We start from the raw sequence: 8,414 nt of genomic DNA, 5'->3' as shown, positions 1-8,414 counted from the left end.
TGTTGGCAATTTGAGATTCATGCTTGGGGGATGGCTAGGGCCTTTGAGGTCTCATGATGCCATTATGGTTGGGAGGAAATGAGCATGGTTCTTTTTAGTTTTGTGACTTCATTGCTTGTGATTTCTTTCTTGTGATATTTGATTTGTGCTCATGTATTCTCATTGTGATATTGCTTTCCACATGATTACATTAGATGCTATGGATTAGATGTTAGAATTATTTGATATCCTTTATTGCGCCTTGACTAAAGTGGTTCTAGTACTCCCCAGCGTAGAGGTTCTAACTCTATTTTCCTTCTATATTGATCATTGGGATTTTTTCTTGTAAACCTGGGCGATATTGGTTCAACATTGGGCATCACATGGCTATAGGGATAAACATTGTGTGATATTGGAAATTATCATATGGTAGTAGCTAAGGATATCATGTGATACTTGAAAAATATCACATGGTAATAGGAAAGTATATTGTGTGATATTAGAAAGTATCACATGGTAGTTGTAAGAAGTCTCACACAATATTGGTAAAGTATCGCCTTGTAGTAGTGTACAATATCATATGATACTGGAAAAGTGTCACATGGTTCAATACAAAAAGTTTCTTGGGCAAACAATAAGTATTTTAAGACTTGTTCGACATGTTTTGAATGATGTTTTGGATACATTCGTATTGGGTTGTGCCCCTTCCTAGGTCTTGATAGTTTGGAGATTAATTGTACTTGTTTTTTTGACTTTCATAGTTGGTTGTTGAATTCATTGGTAGTAGTGATGCTTGGAGATCATTGGTTTCTTGGATTGTTTGATTAAGTCTTCCAATGTGATCTTTTGATCAGTTACATGTTGATTTTGTTTGAATCCATGCTTGATACTTTAAAAAAAAATGTATTGGCTTTTATTTGTCCTTGTTCCAAGGATCTCTGGGTGGGGAATTACAAACAATTATCCTTAGTGTAGAATTTTATTCAAACTAGGGATTTACTGATGACAAGAAATGATAATAATTCAATTTTGTGCATAGTTAAAAGTGGTAAATGTTTAGCTAAGTTAGGATATTAGATGTTGGACAATGTTAATAATCTATTAGGATGACTGATAAAATTATGTTCAGGGAGAGATTGTCTACCCAAGGTTGCATCCTTTACATGGTTACCTATCCAAGGAAGGATTTTGACAGGTGAACAAAAGAATAAGTATTGTTTTATTAGACTGACTAAGTGTGTATTATGTGGAAGATGCTGACCTTTTCTTACTTCAATGTTAATTTGCCAAAAAAAAGGGAGATGGTGAAGTCCATGTTAAGATGGGTAGGGCCACTACACAACAATATGAAGAAGGTTTTTATAAGTTATCAAATTTATCAGATAAGGTTGGTTTCATCTAAAGTATAGAAATAAATCCCTAAATTGTGATATGGGAACTTTGAAAGGAGCATAGCTAAAGGATACTTAGCAATAAGGTGGATCCTCTAGATACAGTCGAAGAGAGAATTATTTTTTCAATCAAAGAAGTGATGAGTGATATTATTTCACATCTTAACCTAAGTGTTCCCTATAATATGGATGATAAAAAGATTCAAATAAAATGACTAGGAATTAGAATTGGGTTTGTAAACAAGTAGGATAATAATGAAATCCAAGGAAGAAAGATAGAGGTGGTTAAATGGGATTTGGTTGAGTGGGGCTGGATGAAACTCAATTTTGGTGGGGTTGTTAAGGGTGATGCTAGGATTCATAGTAGGATTAATAATTATTCATACTACCTAAATCAAGGATAAAATATCCTTGTTAAGTATATATCTTTCCTTTGTGAAGACTTGCTTAATCATCATACCTAGGGACATTTACTTGAAATGGGATTCCACTATATATGCACTAGGAACCAACTTGAACCATGCTACTTTCTATGGTTACATGTAATACTTAGAAATGAAATATGTTCTATGGTTATAGGAGATAAATTCTCAAGAAAATAATTTAACTAATAAATTTTTTGATCTAAAATAACAAACTAAATCCCATCATTATTGTGAACCGAGTTGTGGTGAAGATGGACTAGAACTACTCTATCTTCTTTTCGCACAACAACATGTGACAATTGGAATGGAAATTGCTTCTACTACAGGAAAGAAGCTATACTACTAAGGATGACTCTCTAAGTGGGCCTCCTTATAGGAGTGTCTAAAATTTAACTACACATAATGGATCTTCAAAACATCATTTTATTCATGAGAAAATAAGTGGTGCTACAACCATGCACATATAAATCTTGGTTGCATAGTGTTCAAGTTATTGCTCAAAAACCATTGTTGCCATTTTCTATTAAATAGGGGAGAAGAGATTATTTATAAAGGAAACAAATGTCTAACTAATATCACCAAATGAATAAGTGAATACAATTATTTCATCCTAGGAAATACAAGAATGATCATTCTAAAAGTGTGGAACAAAGATTATTTCAATAAATGAATTGAATTCCTACTACTTCCTATTTTCTTAGATTTAAGAAAACTCCTTTAGACTCGGCTTTATCTTGATTTTTATGATCTTTTATTTGTAGATAGATTGTAAGGTTTTCCTTACTACTACAAGATTGATTCTATGAAATTGATTTCAGTGACTTAATGGATAAATTTCTTTAATCACTGGCATGTATCATCAATGTTGAATAGAGAAAAAAAATAATACATCCTAAGAAAATATAAAATGCACATTCAATTACCATATGATTAAATATCCATCAATTTTTTTTCATAGAATATCATGCATATGTATATTGCAAAACATAAAAGAGGATATGCTCAACCATAACTCCATATAAGATATAAGATGCTGGAAATATAATAGGGAAAGTAAGATGTTGAGAGGGGGGGGAGTGGTTGAATTAGGATCTACAAAACTTCTACTACTTCAACCATTAATCACATTCATACTTAATTCATCACACACATCTCTTCCTTAACCTCTGGTAGATGATGAAGCAAGGGTAGATTGAGACACATTTTAGTTAAGGATTGCTGATCCACAAGTGGAAACGAAAGTTGTAGCTAAGGTGGACATATTGGGACATGAAGCCAAAGAAAAATTGGATTTTATGAACTGAATTTTCCTTCTAGTTTCAGTTGCTTGTGCTTCATTTTCCACTTTCTCAACTCCTTGGCTAAATCTTCTTTCTGTTTTCTAGCCTATTCTAACCCTAGATCAAGTTTGGACATAAACATAGGAATATTTGTTGGCTTATTAGGGGTAGCTTAAGGTTCATTGATTTGGATTCCTATAACCTTTTGTTTATTCTTATCAACTTGTTTAATAGTTAGATCTATGAATTTTGGCTGAGTAGGCTTGTAGGATTTAACCTAAGCTATAATAAGTTATTGTCTTTGACTTAGGAGTTTTTCTTGTTCTAGAACCTTGGATTTCAAATTATCCACATCTCCAAAAACATCATCATGTAGAATTGAAGTCCTTTCTTCTAATTTCTTGTTCTATTCTTTCAAGGTATCCATCCTCCTAAGCAAATTATCTCTATCAATGAGAGAATTCAAGGTGACCTACTCTTTCTCTTTCTCCAAATGGATGCACTTTGGCATCCTCTTCTGCAACCCATTTCCTAAGAACTTCTATCTCTAAGTATACTTCTTTAGGATCAATAGAGGTTGCTTCTATTAGAAATAGATAATACTGAGAGGGGGGGTGGGGTGTGAATCAGTATTTTCAATACTTTTGTCCACAGTTGGATAATACTAATTACTTTCCCATATGCATAAGAAAGTAAACCAATAATGTTGAATAGTATAAATAACCATACAAAAAGAGAGCTCATAATACCATATTTTGTTAACTAGGGAAACCCTGGCCAATGGAAAACCTTGGTGGGGATAGAACCCACAAGATGATTCACTATATAAAGAATCTAGTTAAGGATATTGACCTTCTTAGGAGTCCATGAAGAATGTATAGTGTCTTGAGTCCCTGTTAGGAGACTAGGCCTTGCTAGAAGCCTCAACCCTGTTAGGAGTTTCTTCAACTGTATTAGGAGTTTGTAGATTATATACAAATGTGTGCAAGAAGAGCCCACTACCCTAACATGCAACTATGCAACTAAGTTCTTCAAAAGAATAGATATACATACAATATTGGATCACTTACTATGCTCCGCAATTCTTCTAATTATATATATCAGAATTTTCTTCATACAAGCCTTCAGTAGCTTGTAGATAATCTTCCCTCTAGTTTGCTCAATGTCAAAAACAAGGAGTAACTACACATATATCAACTTACATCATATCTTGCATTATCATGTCATATCACATATGTCTCTTCTAACTTTACAAATGAAGTTCTTTACTTATATCATACATATTGATAAATCCTTCTGTAGTTAGCTCCCATATCATCCTTAGAGTCAGCTCATCAAGACTTAATAATTAGAATAATTCTTTAAGTCATACAACTCGATTCGCTGACATGCTCTGTTTTGTACTATGAAGTATTTGCATCAATATTTCCTTCATAATTTGAACTCAATTATCTATACATGCACGTGCACTGGTATGCATCATTAGGATGATGTCATGCATCACTAGTCAATTGCGCAAGAGAATATTGTGCTATCAATAGAATTCATTGTGTTGTTGTATCATTTTCCAATACTTAGACAATTTTCAATCACAAATAATCATAACTAAATTGTAAAGCATATGTTTCCATAAATGACAACCCTATATCTCATCTTACTTGACTGATTGGCCATATTGCCAACAATCTCCCCCTTTGGCATTGATGGCAACATTTTGGGACAATTGGCTAAGTCCCAAAAACATTGTCATACTAATCAAAGTAAATAAACATACATAACATAGTCAAAACATTATATTCATGTTTTAAGAAAAAGATTACATCCCTTATAACTCCGATTACAAAGCTTGCTTGAAGCAAAGCTTATTGCTATACTTCAAAATACAACTATACAATTTATAATTACAATTTTCCTTATATCTCTACCTTTGACATCAATGAAAAAGGTGTCAACAAAAGAAAATCCTGTCAAAATCTAAAGCTGCATCAATCTGGAAAAGTAATCACTAATGTTAGTCTCCAACTGCGCAATGTGCTTCTTCCAATTCTCTTTCAGTGCATCTGACACACTTATTAGCATACATAAGGTATATGCAGCCAACTCTACTGCATTCAAGTCTATAACCACAAACTTTTCATATGAAGTTTTAGCTACAAAGCATTCCTCCAACTGATTCTTAATAATGTAATCTGTGTGGATAAGTGATCTCTCAAAAGTGAAAATATTTTTAGGGCTTGCTCTTTTTGTACTTGTATACCCTAGATGCTATCATGAATTACTTCCATTGTATGTTCAAAGTTCTCTAACTTATGATCTCATTTGAGAAAATTATCAGTAAGAGTCTATAACTCAGTTATCTTTCCTTGGATCTTCTCATCAAAACTGTGAAAGTGAAGGTATGCCAGGTTTCACTTAGGATAAATATGCTTCCCTTCCTCCATACTCTGTCTCAATACCTTAATATGTATATTTAATGTTTCTATATAACTCCATATATTTATACACATAGTAGTAAGAAGACTAGCATCATGCTTAGTTTGTGCTTGCACTGCAACAACATTAGTAAGCTTTGTAAACTCATTGTCAAAGGTTTCACACAAAATTGTTGCTCTCTGTTGAATGTCTATAAATGTATCCACAAAACTTACTATCTTTTCTAATCTATCCAAAACTGAAGTTAAAGTATTCTCAATTGACTTTATTGATTTCTTCTTTTCAAAGAAGATATAAGGTTTTGTGCTTCAACTTCATCATCTGATTGTACTACTGTGATGACCACTGCTGCCTATGTAGGTGGTGTAGAGGGTGTCACTATCATTGTGGCTATAGGTGTACTTGTAGTAGCTACCTCAGTGCTTGCTAACATAGCTTCAAATTTCTTCTCAGCAAATATATCTTCTTTCTTTTTCTCTAACTCTTCTTCTTTGTCTTCATCAGTAGAGTTGTTATAGTCAATGATATTGCCAACAATGTCAGGGCCAAAATCTTTGAATGGATCTTCAGTTCTGTCCACTATTATATTAGTGCTATCCACTTGCATGGATTCACTATCAATAGTAATGTGTTGTGGTGAATCACTTGAAATTGAAGCCTTAGCTTGTTGCTTAAAACTATGAGAAGGACTGGTTGCTGCCACAGCGAGGCTTGTCCCCCTTGACTGCACACTATTCTCAATCTCCTTAGGCAAAGTAGACATGTATGTGACTATCGCCTTTTTGGTTTCCATATTAACTTCTTCATAATTTCCTCCCATAAGAAGAATGGATCCTTTCTTATTCCTCAACAAGGGTGCTATACCTTTCAAAATTTCTCCTAACTCTTCTTCATTATTTACTATACATAGCTTTTTCACCATATTTATCCTTTTTTTTTTTTTCTTCCTCAATTACTGTACTCTTTCTATTTCTCAATCTATTACACAAATCCTCAAGAATTTGACCTTTTATGTTGTCAAATATTTTATCTTTTAGAATCATATTTCTAACTACAACATTCTCTAGCTGTCTCCTATCCATATTATTGTACAAGTCATAGTACTTATTCAATTGCACAAAATTTTTGTCATTAATGATTTGCATGTTAGGGATTTTTTACCTTAGGTTTCCATGCTCTCCTTCCTGCTAAAGTCTTTACTTCCTGTTCTACAGACTCTACTAGTCTATCACCAGTGTCTTCTTCAAATTCTGAGGAACTAATCTGCAAGGTTTTCCTCCTCTTACTCGGTCCACTTAATGTTTCCTTAACTTTTTTCTCAAGAGAGGGTGTCTGCATGAGTTTTTTCTTCTCAAGTCTTGTAGACTTTCTTGGCATAGGTGCTTCCTCTATTTTCTTTTCCACTAATTCTGATGTAGGAGCATCCAGTGGTGTAAGGGCAATCCTGCATCACCCAAAAATATGATTAGTTTTATTTTTAGTTTAAAGTGTTTTCATTTATGGATACCCATTTGGGTGAAATAAAGATTCCAACTCACATATTTCCACTATTGGTTTTTAGGGTTAGAGTTTTTAAGCACCTTGCGATACATGTCAATGTAGAAAATGGGTTATTTTGTAATTGAGCCATAGTTAAGATGAGTTAGAGGGTTTAAGTTGGAGGGATGATTATATTTTTAAATTAAAACACTCTAGAAGAAGAATCAAGTCAAAAGGCTTTATGGTTTGAAAGTTATTGCAGTTTTAAGTTGCCTGGAGACCTCCTAAGAGTGCATCTGAGTCAGATTTGAGGCATTAAATGACCTCATACAGGCCCAAAAAATTGGGGACAAGCAAAATTTGTCCATAAGGCTATAGAGGGTAGATTAAAAAGTGACCCTATCACTTTACAACTGGTAGAGGAAAACCCAAATGAGCAACCTCCATTGCGGATATCCAAGTTTAGTCTTCTATTGGTCATCCTTTCCACTTCACTAGGTATTCTTCATACTACCTATTTCTAGTACTTTGGCCCATGTGACTATCTAGAATGTCTTCAATCTCTTCCTTCACTGAAGTAGGAATTGGACATGGCTCCAGCATCAACCCCTCATCTGCACCATCATCATGATATTCTGTTAAGTCTGCAATATTGAAGATAGGAGAAATGTGAATCCCATCTAGCAAATCCACCTCATATGCATTTCCTGAGTCATGTTTCTTCAAAATTTTGTAGGTACCAAATTTCTTCATCTTCAGCTTGTTGTAGGTACCCATTGGAAAGAGTTCCTTCCTCAAGTATACCATAACCAGATCCCCTACTTAGAACTCTTTATGTCTCCTCTTTTGATCTGCCCTAGCCTTATACTATTGGTTCATCTTGGTAATATGTGCATGTACCTCCTCATGTAGATTCTTTACATGTTCAACAAATTCTTCTGCCTCAGCACTCGTCCTCTCCCCTTGCTCCATCTTTCTTAGCTCTGGTGTAGTTTTTGGACTATTCCCATACACAATTTGGAATGGTAATCTACCAATACTCTTGTTTATAGAATTATTGTAAGAAAATTCTACTTGTGGTAGAATTAAATCTCATCCCTTGGGCTTATCTCCCACTAAAAACCTTAGGAAATTGCCCAGACTTCTATTCACCACTTTTCTTTGTCTGTTAGTTTGTGGATGATGCGTAGAACTGAACTTCAATTCCATCCTCACCTTCTTCCACACAGTCCTCCAAAAATACCCCACAAATTTAGTATCTCTGTTAGAAACAATACTCTTTGGGAGACCATGTAGTCTCACCACTTCTCTAAAAAAAAAATCTAAAATATGTACTGCATCATGAGTCTTGTGGAATGGAATGAAATGTGCTATCTTGGAGAACCTATCAACCACCACAAATACTGCATCATTACCCCTTTGTGTCC

Source organism: Cupressus sempervirens, chromosome 8 (genome assembly GCF_028749045.1).
Source record: "Cupressus sempervirens isolate cs-2001-9-10 chromosome 8, ASM2874904v1, whole genome shotgun sequence".
NCBI lineage: Eukaryota > Viridiplantae > Streptophyta > Pinopsida > Cupressales > Cupressaceae > Cupressus > Cupressus sempervirens.
Note: the sequence above shows the minus strand (reverse complement) of the source record.